The sequence below is a fragment of the Rhinolophus hipposideros genome, assembly GCF_964194185.1.
Source record: "Rhinolophus hipposideros genome assembly, chromosome: 15".
Taxonomy (NCBI): domain Eukaryota; kingdom Metazoa; phylum Chordata; class Mammalia; order Chiroptera; family Rhinolophidae; genus Rhinolophus; species Rhinolophus hipposideros.
The window spans coordinates 16,825,561-16,843,911 of NC_138061.1; the positions used below are offsets into that span (position 1 = coordinate 16,825,561).

The 18,351-nt window shown below is 48.4% G+C and overlaps 1 long non-coding RNA gene across 1 annotated transcript; it reads left to right on the forward strand.

Moving 5' to 3' along the window:
• Positions 1 to 4,803: 4,803 nt before the first annotated feature.
• Positions 4,804 to 17,066, forward strand: LOC308508299. Its single transcript, XR_013995009.1, has 3 exons — positions 4,804 to 5,190; positions 5,772 to 5,860; positions 16,533 to 17,066. It is a non-coding gene; the product is annotated as an uncharacterized lncRNA (long non-coding RNA).
• Positions 17,067 to 18,351: the final 1,285 nt, after the last annotated feature.

Below are 18,351 nucleotides of genomic sequence, written 5' to 3' on the forward strand. Positions count from 1 at the left end.
CCAGACAGCTCCTGGCCCACACCTGGGAAGCCGCACCATCCGATGGGTGAGACGGCTGGGTCAGCCTCATGGCTGAGGATTGGCAGCCCAGGTGTCGTAGAGGCTGCATTCCAGCAGCATTCCTCCTTGGCAGAAACTTCAAAACCAGAGGAAGACATTACTCAGGCAGATTGGAAGGCGTTCCAGGATGTCAGACCCAAGGCTTATGACGCAGACTTAACCCGATGAAAGTATAGAGAGCTTCGATAAGCAGCGCTGTGCTACTGCTTAAAGGGTATGGGAGAGAAGGTGGGGACCAGGATGGAAGCTCATGGTGGCCCCACTCCATCCCAGGTTGTGCACAAAGCCCATGAAGACAGAACTCTGGTTCTTTCTACCACAACATCCCAGGAATAGGCCTCCGAAGGCTGTGACTTCCTCCTCCTCCTCCTCCTCCTCCACCTCTTCCTCTTTATGAGGAAATCACCTGTTGGGGGTGGGAGCCCAGCTGACCTTTCTGGGAGCTGACTCCTGGGAGACTGAGAACTCCTGGAGCCTCTGTGTTGTGATGGGCCAGCGGTCAGGGGCTGGTTCCTCCAGCTGAGGACTTACAGTGGCCCCTGTTGTGGAACTGACCCCAGGCTAGGTTTACTGCCCCGAGCTGGGCAGGCAGGACCCCAGGGGTGAGCAGTGCAAGGGCACGACGCGGGCACATACCCAAAAAGACAAGGTTCATGAAGTGGCAGAAGAGCAGCATGCCTACGGCGTGGAACCACCCTAAGGCAGGTGGGCCGTGGTTGCTGGAGTCCAGACCGGAGACCAGAGGCCTGGCACAGCAGAGGGTTGGGGAGGAAACGGGGAAGACGCAAAGGTGGGAGGATGGATCCACAGGCTGAACTGGCTCTTGAGGGAGAGCAGACCTCCGACGCTGGGGGGACCGGAGGGTGAGCAGCTTACTGTGGAGACAGTGCGGTCAGAGGAAGGGACGAGAGAAGGAGGGGGGCAGTGAGGTCAGCGCTGACACCTACTATGTGCTGGGCGCTAAGCTAAGCAGGGTTCCTTTAATCCTCCGAACATCTCTCTGAGGTGGGCGTCAAAGTCCCACGCAAACAGGAAAGCGAGGCCCAGGAGTGTCAGGGACGTGCCCAGTTTGCAGCTGCGGGTCTCCGACTTGCACACTGGCCCCCCTGCCGCTCTATCTTCAGACAAACCAGACACATGGGAGGAGAGCCGTGCCTTTGCGGTGTGAGTGCGGCCCAACAGAAACCTTGCGGTCGTTTCGGATGACGCACACCAAAGCTGCCTCACGTGACTTGTAGATATTTTCATTTATTTGCTTATTTGAACTCAGCCAAGAACTTCAAAGAAGCATCATTCCTGGAGGATGTGCTCATGGTTGTGTCGCGGTCTAGCTCCCCCACCTATGAGCAGGAAGGAAATGGGCGGGGCCAGACGCCAAAACATCTGTCCCCCAGGGCATCTGTAAAGGCGGGGAGTGGGGACTCTTGTGACTCATGTGGAGATGGCTTCCCCTGGACCTGGAGGCTGTGGCCCACCCCCCAAGGCCTGAAGCTTGGACCACCAGCCCTGGCCTATAGTTGGGGTGGGAGAAGGTGCAGGCAGGAGGTGCTTCCAAGGCCGGGAAGGTGTTTTAGTAGCTCAACCTTCATGCAGGGCCAGTGGCTGCACCACATCCCCCAGCTCTCCTTGCTGCTTCAGAAGGAGGCTCCTGCTGGGTGGGCCCGCCACCTGTGCCACCTGGTTACGTCTCACAAAACATGAAGCCTTCCCTGAGGATAAAGAACCAAGGGCTGGGAGTAAGTGGTCCTACCTGCTGGGCAGGTTGAGAACTGTGTGGTTTCAGTGACCTGCTGGCCTCGGTCACACAGCCAGGAAGGTGGGCAATGGTTGCTGGAGTCCAGACCACAGACCAGAGACCTGGCACAGCAGTGGGTTGGGGACCTGAGATCTCGACGGGCCTCAAGGAGCACACCACGGTCACGCTCCAGTCCTGAGGGCAGCACTTGTGGCTCTTATAAAAGTCTTTGCTTGTTTGAAGCCCAGTTCCTTTCAAGTGTTACTTTTTTCTGTCTCTTCTCTTTCTTTAGGCCTTGGGGGTTGAGGAGGGAGACCGAGGTGAAGATGTGCTATTTTGTACAACCGACTTGCTTGTACGTCATCCAAACACCAAGTTCCGTTTGCAGAGGAAGTGAGAGGTGTCCAATTCGGTCATGCGGAACGCAGCTGGGCTGCGGGAAACAAAGCGCAGGGGCTACTCTGAGGGAGGTGTTGTCCCTGGCCCGGTATGGGGTTGAGTCACAGCAGATGCCACTCCCACGTTAAAAATACCGGGCCATTGTTCCAGGGAGTTTGGCCCCTCTTTCAGGTCATTTTCGACCCACTCCCTGGAATTCACAGTAAAGGGAAAAAAGGAAAAGAAGGAAGGGAAAGGAAGGGAAGGGTAAGAAAGGGAAGGGAAGGGAAGGGAAGGGAAGGGAAGGGAAGGGAAGGGAAGGGAAGGGAAGGGAAGGGAAGGGAAGGGAAGGGAAGGGAAGGGAAGGAAACAGGAAGTAGAATAGCTAAGCTGCCCAGTGAGAAGAGAGCTGACCAGTCAGAGCAGCACCTGAGTGTGGGACACCCCCCACCCCCAGGTGTGTGATTGTCACCTCTGTTGGGTCATCTTAGCCTTGGTTACATTCCAGATCCAAGAACGAAGCCAGGTTGTATGGTATCCAAAGGCTTAACAATTTGGGGCTACTTCTTAATAAAAAGAATACAAAACTATGAAAACAAAGTTAAATACAAAATGAATATTTACTTAGATTGGGGGAATCACAGCAGTTTGCTGCTGCCCCACGGATTCAGGTCTCTTTTTTCAGAGATCTCTTCAGGTAGTTGACCAGAAATGTAGAAGCGCTTCCTGTTTGTAACCTGGCTACATCACTCCCAGCGTCTCCTACCCTCCCTGGCCGGAAGCTCATGGTTCCTCAGCTTCACAGTAAGTGCACCTCTGGGGAGACTTCCAAGTAGACAATCTGACAATCGTAAAAGCTGTGGGCTCGTAGACATCACCCAGGGCAGGTGTTCCTAGTCCTGGTCCACTTTGAGAATTGAATGAAAGCCACCGACCCTCCCCAGAAAAACGCATAATACTCATGTCCACTAAATTTTACGTGCAATTCTGGGATTCTTGGATCCCCTTAAAGCCTACCTGCGGATCCCAGGTCAGGGCCCTCTCACCTGGTGTGATCCATTTATTTCACAGAGGAGGCAACAAACATCCAGAGGCGTGAGCGACTTGCTCAAGGTCACACAGTCAGTTGGGAGTGGAGTCAGGACTGCCGTCCAGCCCCTGGCTCCCTCCCCTCCAGCACTGTAACAGCCTTGACTTCAGCACTGGACGACAGTGGGGTCTCCAGGGAAGGAACCCCCAAGTTAGGCGCCCTCAGAGGGTCTTTCTCATGTCTTCTGGTTTCTTTCCTAGACATGTGCTTTTGCCAGGATAGCTCACAGAGGGCAAATGATGGTATTGAAACACAGGCAGGGTGGGAAAACCTACAGGAATTAGGTTTAAATGCAATGAGAAATATAAAGGAGAGACAGAGACAGCGAGAAACAGTAAGCAAACAACACACAAACATCCTGAGAAAGAATTCAGGGCTGCTCTAGTTGGTAGCTGGCGACCAGAGGGCTGGGGAAAACCCAGTAACAGTCACCTCGGTTTGGCCCCTGCCTGAGCCCTGTCCTCCTCTCATGTCTCTCTCTCCCTTGTACCAACTTGGGTCGTTGGTGGCCTAAGCCACATGCTCTGCAGGTGTGGTTTCCTCTGCCTGCACAGCTTCCCCCTCCCACAGCCTCAGGAGCCCACCCACCACAAGACAGTACAGCTGCCTCGACTTCCTTTGAGCCCCCAACTAACTTAGGGCTTCTGGTACCTTCCCTCTCAGCACCTGGTTCTTCTCTTGCAGAGCACAGTGTCATTTATGTTTCAGCATTTATCTGTTTTGGGTCTGCGTCGCCCACTAGACATTCAGCACTATGTGAGTAGGGTCTGGGCCCTTGGTACCTCTGGGACCTCTAAATAGCACAGGGAGACTCTCCATAGTCATTTGCTGATTGAAGTAAATGGTGGCATCTGCTGGTTTGGACCAGCACACCGGGAAACAGGCGCAGAGGTGCTGAGGTACAAGACAGGCTGTGTGTGTGTCCTTAAAGTGGGTTCTGGTGCTCCACCCTTTTCTCTAGAGCCTTCCTGTTTGAGCTGTGAGGGTCCCCCAAACCCTCAGCTGGCCAGCTCACCCGCAGTTGTCAACTGAGGTCACTGGCAGATAGCGGGAGATGGATGTCCCCTGAGGGCGGCAGCTCAGAATGATTAAGAATCTCAGGAACAGTTCCCTCTCCTGCCTTCTGGTCGGCCTCCAGATAATGGAGCTATCTTGAGAAGGCAGCCTGTTATTCATACTCAAGTATTTTTTTTTCTTTCATTCCATTTAGTTTGGGGTGGAGTGTATTCTTTTTCTTTTTTTTTTTCAACTTTACACCCACGACCCCATGACTGATGCCGTTTTGTGATACCTCGCAAGAGTCAGGGAGTCTCCATCAATTCTTCTTTCTTCTTCTCAGTATTGGGCTGGTGGGGTGGGGATGGGAAGGATTTATGTGACAAGAGACGCGCTGAGGTACAACCTGTTTTTCTCCTCCCAGGCTTGTTGCCTGGGAAGCAGGGTTTGTGGGTGGAGAGAGCTGATACCACTGTAGACAGTTTCTCTTCCTCCTCCCAACTCCCCAGCAGCTGGGGGTGGGGTGGCAGGAGGCCAGGGACAGGTGGCTTCACCTCTGCAGGTGGCGCCTGTTCCAGTGAGCCCTGCATCCTCTTAAACATACTCCAGGAGAACAGCCTCCTTCCTTCCCCCACCTCAGATGACATGATCAGTATGAAATTGTGTGTCTCCCGATAAGATGCCAGATGCTTAATTTTTTTTGCACCAATCACCTTTGCGGGGTGCAGGGCTGAGAAATCAGGCCCCTTAGGATATTTGGGGACCTGAACCACGCTGACTGATGCTGACGGGGCTGGAGCCCCCTTTGCCCATCATTTTCATCCTCTCCGGTCCTGCAGCCTCAGTGGATGTAAGATGTCCTCACGGCCAGTGACTAGTCCTGGGCATCACGACAGGGACCCACAGCCTCCCTCCCTCCCTTACTCAGCTGGTGAGTCTGTCTCTGATCATTGCCTCATGCCTTTAGCTCTTTGTCCTTGTTCCGGAAAAGCCTTTTCATTTGCTCTGTCATAGTTTCCCTAACCTCCCAAGGCCAGTGCATCAAGAGAGTCACCATTCTGCAAATAGTGTTTTCTGCTCCCAGGTGAGGGGTAGGGTATGTGGGGCTATCAGGAAAATGCCTGAGCAGAAACTCATGGCTCTTAGTACAGCATCACAGCAGGGCTCCTTGCATTCTTGTCAAATGAATTAATAAATGCACAGGATTCCTAAGGGTGTGAGAAGCCACATGGAGCGGTTCCACACAGCCTCTGGCGTGACCTGCTGGCTTCGAACCCTGGCTGTGTAAGCTTGGGCGTGCTACTTGATCTCTGTCCCTATTTGCTCATGTATAAAATAGAAATAATGATGATAATAATAATTAACAAGAAACAACAGTTGTGTGTAAAATACTGCCTAGCACATAATAGATACCATGTAAGGGTTTGTTATTTAATAAGACTAGAAATATAGCTACTCCAAGGAATGGAATATTACTTTTCACCAGAAGCTGTGGATTTCCTTATATTGTAGGCATTCACCCGCCAGCCCCACAAGCTCCTCCCACACACGGATTCATCTATGGCAGCAATCGGCAAGCTTTTTCTGCTCAAGGTCAAACAGTAAGTATTTTTGACTTAACAGGTCACACAACTTCTGTCACAACTACCCAACTCTCCTGTTGTAGCATGCAAACAGCCATAGACTATGTGTAAATGAATGAGCAAGGTTGTGTTCTAATAAAATTTTATTTACAAAAACAGGAGGCTGTCCAGATTCAGCCCCCAGACCGTAATTTGCCAACCCCTGATCTATTGGGATTCTATTAGTTCCATTTTACAAGACTGCTGAAATTCTACCTCTTCTAAGAAACCTGCCTCGATCCATGCTGTGAGATTTCACTTTCCTCTCCCTGGACTTCCAAAACACTGGGGTTGGAGAGAGCTTAGTATCATGGAAAGAACAGGCAGGGCTGCTGGGTTTAAACTGCCCTACTGCATGACTTTGAGCAAGACACTTAATGTCTCTGGAGCGTCAGTCTACTCATTTGCAAAACAGGTATGAAATGTTTTGCCTTCCTTACCTTGGAGGGTGGTGTGAAGATTCAGGAGACTAATGCAGAGGGATGTGACTTGCAAATTGGAAAGCACTACACAATGGAAGTGGGTCTTCACGGTGTCCCTAGTGCCTAGGGCAAAGCTTGACATCTGGACGGTGTTGCCAGTGGTGGTATTAAGTATAGACTTTTATATCACATAGACGTGTGTCTATATGTGTATTGATCTCCTTGGCCAGATAGACACATCAAGGGACACAGGCCCAGGAGAGAAAGGACATCATTTCCTGAGGCAGAATGCTTGTCAGCTTCAGATGTAGGTTGGGGTCAGAGTGCAGTGGGTCTGAATTTCCATGACAAGAGTAAGATTTCTAAAGTCATACATGGCCAGAAAGCTGTGTTAGTTTCCTGAGGCTGACGCAACAAATTGCCACAAACTTTGAAAAAATGTATTTTGAAAGAAATGTATTCACGCACAGTTTTGGAGGTCAGAAGTCTGAAACCAAGGTGTCAGGAGGGCTGTACTCCCTACAAAGGTTGTAGGGAAGAACCTGCTTCTTGCCTCTTCTAGCTTCTCCTGGGTGCTGCCATCCCTTGGCTTATAACCATATCACTCCAATCATGGCCGCCATCTTCACATGGCCTCCTACACTTCTTTGTGTCTTTTCCTCTTCTGTCTCTTTTAAGGATGCTTGTCATTTGATTTAGAACCCATCTGTGTATTCCAGGATGATCTTATCTCAAGATCCTTAACTTAATTACATCTGCAAAGACCTTTCCAAAGAAAGTCACCATCACAGGCTCCAAGGATTTAGAAATGAACATATCTTTTAGGGGCGGTCATTCAACCCACTACAGTCACTTATTATTTTCACATAACTTTTTTTCTCTCCTTCTTCCACCTCCACTCTCCCGCCCCAACTCCAGTCCAAGCCATTGTCTCTCAGTCTAGTTGTGTAGGACACAGCTCTCTGGCCCCTGCTGGTATTAGGAGCCTTGCGCTCCGCCCCCTCTCCTGTCTGGGGCAGTTGGTCACCAGTCACCGGTCATCAGTCAGCTGCTCACAGCATCTCACGGCAGCCCACGGCAGCCCACGGCTGGCTGCTGGCCACTCACGCTGGCCACCAGCCACTCCTGGCAGTACACCGTAACCCATGGCAGCCCATGGCAGTTCATGCCCACCTCCCAGGAGACTGTTGTTCACAATCTTAGCTGGCTTAGCTGTAGAGGGCGCAGCTCACTGGCTCATGTGGGAATCGAACTGGCGACCTCGGCGTTAGGAGCATGGTGCTCCAACCACCTGAGCCACCAAGCAGGCCCCCACATAACTTTTTATTTAAAGTATTTACTATGTCATTGAATAGTCTTCCAAAAACATTTTTCATGGCTAGTCATATTCCATATTGTGGGCATATCATAATTAACTCAATTTGTCTTCTCTTGCTAGACATTTAGATTGCTTATGATTTTTCACTGTTATAAGGATACAGTGCATTGGCTTTGGAGTGGGATATTCCTTGGCCAAAGTCTGGCTCTTCCATTTACCGGGGATATGATCATAGTCAAATTTCATCAATTTTTCTGAACCTGTTTTCTCATTTGTAAAATGAGGATCATAGTGCTTCTCTCCTGGGGGTGACTGGGAGGGTCATATGGAAGAATATATGTAAAGTGGCTAGCAGAAGAATGTTTGGTATATATAAGTATTTAGTAAATTGCAGCCACTCTTGTTTTATTAATATTGATGACATGTCCATTAATTTCCTCAGTATCGATTTATAGAAGTACTATTCCCAAGCCGAGGGATATGGACGGTTTTAAGGTTCTTGATCTGTATTGTCAAATTGCATTCTAGTGAAAGCATTGGCAAGGACGTTCAACCTTACCCAACCCTTCATCGAACTACTCTCACTGAGCTCAGTTGGCCACCTGAATCAGTGGACAAGAATTTTACAAACACTGTTATGAAACCAAGATTAAGCTTTGAAGAGCTTGCAGTCCACTTGGGGCAACCAAATTGCATACATGAAACAAGACAAACAATAAAAAAATGGAATTCATTAAATCAGCAAATGTTTATTGAGCACCTACTATGTGCCAGCTACGGTCCTAGATGATAGGTATTATACATAGGCAAACAACACAGGAATGGTCCTTGCCCTCATACTGCTCGTCATCAAGTGGGTCAGAACAGGGTTGCAGCACTTTGTTTCTGTAGCCGAGCCCAAGGGGACCACGTAGGTACGGGAGGCTTCAAGAAGGAAGGTGACCCGGGAATGGACCTTGGAAACAGAGCAAAAACGAGAGGAAAAAGAATGCATGGGCGTGCAGGCTTGTGTCTCACTGTCCCCAGATGTCCTACAGAGGGCACAAGTGGCAGAGGGCTGGGGACACTCCATCATGGAAGACTCCATCTAGAGCACTGGCCTGGCAGGGAGGTCATATTTGTTTTGCCTTTCCTTTTTTTTTTTTAGAAAACCAGAGACTTGTAAAATTTCCTGAGTGGGCAAAGGCCAATGAAAAGCATTTAGGGAGAGTGGAAGGGTCTGGATGGGGTCTTCTGGCCTGTAGCCAGAGGCCAGCCATGCTTGGAGCTGTAAAGCCTGTGTCGTTTCAAAAACAAGGCAAGGCAGTCTGCCTTGGGGGCAGTGCTTACACTGCCTGGCACATGCAGTCCTGAGCCCCTGTCCTGTGCCTTCCTCTACCCACCATCTCTTCCCCAGGCCCAGCACGGAAACCTCGGCAAGCTCTAAGCTTTTTTGAGTGGTTCCATTGCTTTTAGGGGCCCTTCCAGGTACATGGATCCTAGTTGTAGTCTGGTCCTGGGATGCACTAACCTGGTGCTTTATTGTTAACTGTCCAGGCCATAAGTGTCCCTGAGCCGGTGACTCTTCGGGAATTTCTTCTGTTCCACTATAATGAATCCCCAGGGGAAGGAAACACCTGCTGATTGACCACCTCTGTGTTCCCTTTGGTGATGAGCATGCCTCTCGGATCGGGATAGGGGTGCAGAAGGGGAGGAAGCCTTTTCCTCATTCCTTGCCAAATTACACCAGCATATTCCCATCAGTGGTCCCCTGAGGGGACTATGCAGAGACCCCACCCCAGGTATGCAGAGAATCCTCTGCCATCCCCACTGTGTTAGCTCCGGGTGGTATAACAAATTACCGTAGACTGGGTGACTTCAACAGCACACATTTATTTCTCATAGTTCTGGAAGCTGGAATTCTAAGATCAGGGACCAGCATGGTTGGATTCTGGCGAGGACCCTCCTCCAGGTTGCAGACAGTCGCCTTCCTCTTCTATCCTCACATGGCAGAAAGAGACTGAGCTAGTTCTGCGGGGCCTCTTTTATAAGGGCACTAATTCCATTCATGAGGACCCCACCCTCATGATTTCATTACTTCACAAAATCCCCATCTCCTAAAACCATAACATTGGGGGTTAGGATTTCAACATGAATTTGGGAGGGACACAAACATGCAACCCATAACACCAATCATGAGGCCCACTTCTGAGTCACAGCCCTAGTGGGTGGAAGTGAGAGTCTTAGCCTTCACAGAACACAGAAAGAGCCACTTCTCTAATCTCCTTCCATTCCTATAAATTGGACCTCACAATGCACCTCCTCCCCAGACAGTCATGATGATTATCTAGGGACACAGGCAGTTTGCCGAGTCTGCCGCATGGTGACCTATGCTCTGGGGCTTTCCTGGGCTTCAGTGAAGGGGGAAAGAGTGACATCCACTGCACTTGACCTCAGGTGAGTCACCAGAGTTACACAGGGGCTTGAAAGCCAGCACCTGACCAAGTCCCTCATGGTGCAGAGAAGGCTAGTGCTGTGCAGGCCCACCTGCCAGGATCGGAACTGGCTCAGCACCCCAAACTCCTGCACCCAGACTTCACCCAGACTCTCCTCTCCATTACTTCACCAAAGTTGGTCTGTCCTTTTCTTTTTTTGAAATTTGGTCTGTCCTTTTCTGTCCTTTTCTTTTCTTTTTTTGAAATTTTTATGAGTTTATTTTAGCCAAACTGGCAACATATACTGAGGAACAAGATCTCAAATGCTCCATGGTCTGTCCTTCTTGAAGGTAATTTTCACCGATGGAGGTGGTTTCGATTTGCTATCACTTGGCACATCCCTCTCGTATTTAAAAATAGCAAAGTTCCTGAATGGGTCAGAAAAATCAATGGATCCCTTTTAACCTCAAACAAAAACAATTCGGGTAAAACCACAAACATTTAGAAAAGTTTGTCCTGGGAAGGCTGTTCTCCTTACTCCACTAAATGGAAGTGCTGCCGAGGGCCAGAGTTCAGATGGAAAAAAGAGAAATGGAGTAAGGGGTTTAAACAGATGGGGCAAGTTGAGGAAAACTTAGCAGAGGGAGTGCAAAAGGGGACTTTCTGGGGAGAAGTCAAAGGGCCCACAGAAGCTGAGTAACTCTCCTGCCTACACACGGTGGACCCTTGGGACAGAGTGGTGAGGGAAAGAATGACGGTGTGACAGCCTCCTGCTCATGGGGTGCCCTCAGGAAGTCCAGCTCATTCACGGAAGCTGGAATTTATGAATGAACCAGACTTCTCATAGTACCATCAGATGCTCCATGCTGTGCTATCGTGGGACCGTTGTTCATACTTTCTCCTGAAATTCTCCTCCCTGCCATCTCAGTCTGATGACATCCTAACTATCCTTTCGTTTACTCACTCACTCACTCACTCATCAATATGTAATGAGCACTCAAATTGTGCCAAGAGGTGCAGATACAACTATGAAAGAGGTAAACAGAGAAACTGCCCTCCCTGAGCTCACGTCTAGGAGATGGTAGAGGTCAGGGGTTGGGGGAGACATCAGTTAATAGTTAATTTCGCAGGAGATTATTACAAGACGAGGTAAGTGCTATGCAGCAGAAGTGCAGGGTGTTCTGAGGATGTCAGGGATCCAGGTCCAGCCTGGCCTGGGCCTCAGGAAGGCCTTTCTTCGGGAAGTGACATTTGGTGGAAATCTGGAGGCGGAGTGTGAATTAACTAGGAGGAGGCAGAGGGCCTGGCAGGAAGAGGGACCAGAACATGTGAGACTCTGAGGGGGATGACTTGTTTGAGGATATGAAAGGCAGACGTGAGGCGGGGGGGCCCAGTGGGGCTGGTGAGGCTGTGGGGCACGGGAGCGGGCAGACACTCAAGGCTGAGCGTCATTCCTTGAGGCTGTTGACTTCCCAGAAGGAGAAAGGGGCGAGAGAATTAAGGTGATAAAAGTGAAAGGGCTAATAGTCACCCACCCACTGAAGGTCAGAGTCAGATAAGGCATGATGGAGCCGGCCTGTGAAAGCAATTGGGAGTGGTGGGGCTTGTGGCAAATTAAAGGGTAAACATTCTGTACCCACAGGTATTTAAATTTGAAATATGTGAAAACTTGTTACTGATTAAACAAAGCAAAATCTGAGGGTGGACACAGTTTTGGGTACTTGTTTGTAGGGGAACTAGTTGCCTGGAAACAAAACACAAGGAGGAAGGAGTTGGGAACTGCTTGACCATAAGCCAGGAAAAGAGCCGATAGCCCCTCTGATCCTGTTTCCTCCCGAGGCTGTCAGATCATCTGTTCTCCACCCAAGCCCCTGATGGCGCCCTCCAGCTTGCCTGCTGAGCTCACCTGTCCCCAGAGTCACCCCAGTCTCTCCAAAAGCAGAGTGGAGTGCAGGATGGTAACTGCTGACCTACCTGAGCGGTGAGATGGGAAAAGGGCCCCGAGCAGCCATCCTTAGCTCAGGAGGGCCTGTCCCCTGGTTGTGAGCCCTGCTGAGTCCCCTGTGCTCAGTGAGACTGGCAAGCTCCTATGACAGGAAGATTTGAGGGTGGAGTGTAGTTGGGAAAATAATCAGAAAAAAGATACAGAGAGGACTTGAAACAGATGCATAGACTAAGGAAATAAAACTAAAGAATGAACACATTCATCATTTATTTCAGCGTTAACATCCTAGGACAATTTTGAGTCATTCGCATCCCATAATTGGCTCTTTCAAAACTGAAAGTTGAGGGAGCTCCTTATTTGGGAACCTCCTCTACTTTCCCTTTGTGACAGTAAAAGCATGGCTGAGCTTACCTTAAAAGTTACCACATGTTGGATTAAAAAACAAACGTTGCTTTTTTCCTCTTTGCCCTGATTTGAATGTCCTTACTATATTGTGGGGTTTCCTGCACCTGCTCTCTCCTCTCAGTTGTACACAAGGGAGGATGCTCAGCCTTATGTGTTTGCTTTCCCTGCTACTCTGATTAAGAACTAAATTCATTTTGCTAGCCCTTTGGAGGGCAAACCTCTTTATGTGACAGGAAGAAGAGTTTCCTTCTGTCTCATAAAGAAAGAAACAATTTCAAAGGCCATTTCAATATATAAACATTTCTCTTGGCCACAAACATGCATCGAATTGCTTGTTTCTACCAGTCCCTAAAACAGAACGCGGAGATATTTGAAGGGAGCTCAGCTGTCTGAGCCAGAATTTTGAAATGACAGGCGCATGAATGGCAAGTCCCCAAATGCAGTGAAAACCTATGACTTCGTGAAGGTCGCATGTCCATTTCACTTACTGCCAGCAAAGCACTGGGTTTATGTTCAGAAATCTACTCTTTTCCTCTCAGTCCACAGGATTCCAGTGGAGATGACTTTGCCTTCAGTCTCAGAAAATGCTGGGACAAGCAGAGAACCATTTTCTCTGGCTGGTTCAGAGATGGCCATCTGACCAAAGACTGGCCAATCAGGGTCAAGGAAATTCATTTTGGGATTTGGGTTTCGGCTACTGGGGAAGAAGATTCTTTCCCTTTCCTGCTGTACAAAAGCCTGAGGGGACATGAAGCTTGGGCTGCTATGGCCAAGTTGCCCTCACAATGGGAAGACTGATGAGAATGAAGCTAATACAGCACTCACACCCCCATCCACGGATTTGCTTTCTGCGGTTTCAATTACCCTGTCAACCATGGTCCAAAAATATTAAGTGGAAAACTCCAGCAATAAACAATTCAAAAGTTTTAAATTGCTAGCCGTTCTGGGTAGCATGATGCACTGTTACACTGTCCCCCTCCCTCCAGCGGGGACGTGACTCATCCCTCTGTCCAGTGCATCCACACTGTACAGACTCCCCACCCAAAGATGGCTGAGTCACTTGGCAGCCATCTTTATTATCAGAGAGAGACTACATTCATATAACTTTTATTACAGCGCATTGTTATAATTGTTCTATTTTACTATTGTTGTTCATCTCTTACTGTGCCTAATTTATGAACTTTACCATAGGTATGAATGTGTAGGAAAAAAGCAGTATATATAGGGTTCAGTACTTTCTATGGTTTCAAGCATCCACTGGGGGTCTTGGCACATACTGCCCAAAGATACGGGGGGTGGGGAACAACTGTACATCAGAAGAGGGGGTCAAGGTAGAGAAATTGAGTCCCGGTGACATCGTTGGAGCATTTGAATGTAGCAGTGCCTAAGCCAGCCTCCTACCTCATGAACTTCTACACAAGACAATGAATGTCCAGTTTTTCCCTCAGTCAGTCCGAATGAGGAGTTCTCAATCTTCTGGGCACCTTCTAACCAAACATAAAGCAATATGGCTGGTTCTAGTACATGCTTCCAGTAGAATCTGCCCCATTGGTTTTTAGTCACACCTTGTTATATCTGTATAATGTTTTCAACCTCTGAAAGCACCTTGACCAACATGGTACTGCATTTCATCCAGCCCATTCTTAGGTTTCCCATCTCACCTCCAGGTCAGAAGCAGTCCTCCCAAGGGGACGTGGTGGGAGACCAAAGAGCCCTGATTCCCCAGCAGGCCCGCAGAAGACCCTTCCCTTCCCACATCCTCTTTCCTTGAAATAAAAAAATTAAGCATTTTAGTAACTACTCAAGGAAACTCGGTCTGAAGAAGGACATGCAAACACAGAGGTTCTTATTCACAGCAGCTTCATCTGTACTAAACAAAAATTAGGAAAACTTCCCAGTGTCCAGCCATTGGAACCTCTGCATTGTGGCGTCGTACGAAGCCTTGAACAAAGCAGAGCTAAATGTGCAATTGCCAAGAAATGCCAAGTGAAAAGGCTTGTGTGTCGGAGGCAATTGTTTGAGGATTTCAAAAAGAGCAAAGCTAATGGCACATGTGATCGTACATACACACAGTCTCTGGCAGAAGCTGGTGACAGTGTCGCCTCTGAGTAAGGGGCTGGGAGGCCGGAGACAGGGATGAGAGCGACAGACTCTTTCTTCACCACGTGCCCCCCTTTTCACATTTTGAATTTTGTACAGTGTACATGTTTGACCGATGTTATATTTTTAAATTAGACTAATTACAAAATAGAAATACAACAAACCACTATAAAAACATACCCACTTCAACGTAAAGCGGCCACAGGGCTGAGCTGATTTGTGACTTGGATCCTTCCAGAAGCTTATTTTACCTGGATGCTGATGGGGGTGGGGTGAGGTTGGGTGGCGGGGGCAGACTGGGAGTCAACTCTGAGGGTTCCTAGAAGGAAAAACCCGCAAGGGCTATTGGAGAAATTAGGCAAAATTTTAAATGAAACCTTTGTGTGGGGGGGAGGTGGCTGAAAGACATGGTTAAGGGGCTGCAGAGGCCTGCAGCTGGGAAGGAGAAGAGGCATCCAGTTATTTTCTGGAGGAAAAGCAAGGTCCTTGGTACTCAGCACATTCATTCCATGTCTTAACGTTTTCATGGTGTGCCTTCCACCCAGGTATGAATCTGCGCTATGTCTGCAGAACCCAGGGTCTTGGCTGCCTCCTTCGCCAAGGCTTCTGGGGGACCTTATTTTGACAACGGATATATGATTTGACATCTTATGGGGGAAAGAGCCATTTTAAAATGCACTGAACTCAAGGGGAGTGAACACGGGAATGCAGGACATAAGAACTGAAGCATCTTATGGGCCCAACACCATCCCCAGCCCCTGAAGAGGTGGCCCCAGGAATGCCGGGGCCACAGCCAGGAACAGCAGCAGGAGCCAGAGAAACACTTTGAGGACAGGCACCCAGCTTGAGAGGAGCAGGAGGGCTGTACGACTCCACCTGCACAAGCACCTATGCTTCAAGAGCCAGCTTGTTGGGGGCCAAATGCTTTTGAAATGCAGTGACAGCAACACAGCAATGACCAGGGGCAGCCCAGGACCCTCTCACACCCACGCAATGTCTGGGCATCAGCAGGGGAAGGCTCTGCACACAGGAATAACTACGGCATTAGGACATCACTGAATTTATCGGAGAATCTGACCCTGAAATGTCCTGCAAGTCCAGTGGGGAAACCAGATGGGTGGAGGGTGGAGTTGCTGAGCTTCGTCAGTGTCTTTGTCTGAAGCTGTGCCTAGATGGCCTTCTTTGCTATGTACTATTCCACAGTGTGAACAGCACGCCATCTATTTATCTAGGGCATGGTTGGGGGTCATTTGGCTTGTTTTCACTTTGCAACCATCACACATCACACTGCTTTCGTCACTGGGCTTGTGCACACGTTCTCGTTGGTTCCTAGGACTAGGTCTCGGGGTAGAATTACTGCTCAGGGGTCTGGCTTGATGTTCAGCTTTAGAAGGTGGTCAGAGTGTTCCAAAGGCTTTATTATGGTTTATGCTCCCACCAGAGAGCTTCTGCTGCTCAGTGTCCTCACCAACACTGGGAATTGTGAGACGGCCTAGTTTGGGGATATCTGGTGACCCTGTGGCTTTCATCGTGGTTTTACTATTCTTTTTCGTGGGGATAAGAGTTTGCTCGGTGAGGACTCCATCGAGCATTAGGATTTCCCACGTAAAGTGTTAGTTCACGTTTTTTGCCCATTTTTATTTTAATTGATTCTTATAATTCCCTTTATAATTAATGTGCTGCAAACATCTTTTTCTCCATTCTGTGTCTTTGTTTTTCATCCTTTGTGTATCTTTTCATGCATAGAATTCATTGGTTTTTGATGTTGTTTATTTCATTGCTTCTAACACTATGTGTTGGTGATGGACTAGTTTTTTTTCCCCATTTCCATCAGTGCCACACTGATGTTTCAAAATAAGATTATTAATGTAAATTTAAAATTTTTAAAGTAGTAAGACAACAACTTAAAAAGAATTTTTTTTATAAGGGTTTGAGTCAAAACTGACGACATATGCTGAGGAGCAAGATCTCAAATGCTCCCAAGATAATTATGAAGGAAATCTTGCTGAAGCCTTCTCTGTGACTATGACTTTTAATTCTTTATTAGGTTTTCTTCAAGTGAAGCACCTGTATTGAGCCAGACACATTTAGACATGTGACAGATGCTGTAGAATCTAAAACGGAGAGGATAAAGATATCACAGTGGCCTGGAATGCTGAAAATGGAGCATGGCAGGAAAACAAGAATCGAGCTACCAGACATGAAACAGAGGAGCACTCAAAAACTAGCGTAATGACAAACTGTCCTCAAGCAGAAAAATCTGAAAACAACCTGATTAAGAATGGAATATATTCTTCCCTAGCATATTTCTTGCCATATGAATGGTCTACCGGAATCAAAAACAGGGAACACAGTGATCTTACTCATTTACATGCCATCACCTAGAATGCTCTATGGGTTTCTCATTTTGAGGAAGAACTCTGCTAGCGTCAGAGTCTGGAAATGAAAGCAAATTCATTTTAGATGTGGCAAGATCATCTATTCCACTTGTTAATGCGGTTCTTCATTAAAGTTTTGGTTTCATATCATTCAACATCAATTAATCTGCCCAGATGATATCCGGAATACTCTAAACAACCAAGCTTGGGCGGGGGGGGGGGGGTGGGAAACTCAGTGTGGCCTGTTTTAAACAGGTCTCCTTGAAAGGCCATAGTGCACATTCACTTTTTGTTGAGTTCATTTCTACATGGGTCACTCTTCTGGACCAACTTTTCTATACTGGAGATAAAGACAGAGACAGAAAGGCAGAGATATGGAAAAAGACAGTGCCCTATGCCAATTGTGTCTTCATGTGCAAGAATTACCTGCTCATTTTTCCTGATCCCCTTTCCACTCGACTCTGATCTGGCAGATAAATGGCATAAAATTATAATTGAAAATGGTGACTCTTTCCTAACTCACGTCAGTTTTCCACACGCTGGGCAATAACGGCAAAGGAATGGGAAGTATCTCACAGTCCACTGGCATCACGAGTGTTCAGCTTGTGCACGAATGTGGACTGTGTGTGCTTATTGCCCATGTGCACCTGTTGCTTAGTGTGTTGAGTATGTGTGTGCACTGAATGTGTGTATCTGTTGAACATACTCGCATACTGACTACGTGTGTGAGGGTTTTGTATGTGTTGCGTGTATTAAATGTCTGAGTGTTGAGTGTGTGGGAAGTGTGTGGATACATTGAGTGTGCGTGTGCCTGCAGGTGTGCTGTGGTAGGATGTGGGTGGCAAAGACGATAAAAAACATGCCCACTTTGGATCACACGTGCTGCCTCAGGAATCCAAAGGGCTGCTCCCAGAGTCTGCTTTCTTTTGTGCGATGTGCAGCTTGGCACAAGTTGAAGAGCAGGGAGCAGCTATTATTTGTTTGGGAGGGATCCCTTGGAGTGATCTGGAAAAGCAGACAGGATAGCAGGGCTGGGCTCTGTCCCCAGCCCACACTGTGATCTCATGGTTGGTATCTTCTTAGTCATCTCTTTCTTCCCTGAGACTGACAGTCCACTTCTGCTCTCTTTCAACTGAAAAACTAAACCTTAATTATCCAGAGAGAATGATTGGATGGGGCACAATTCATCAGGAAAGTGGGGGGGGGAGGCCAAATTCACCATCAAGACATCGGCTCAAAGGCTCTTGGCCAGTTACTGATGTAACAGGTATAAGACCCTCAACTAGACGGAAAGCTCTTCAGCCTTGGGATTTTCCTTCACGGCCCCACCCAGCCCCCTTCCCGCTTGGCACCACTAAGCTCTTAATAACAATGATAACAGCTAACACTGGGCACCTGCTCAGTGCCAAGCTCCACTCTAGCCCACAAGGTGCCATGTGATCCGGCCCCTGCAGACCTCATCCTTCTCAGCTCATACTGCTCCCTCTC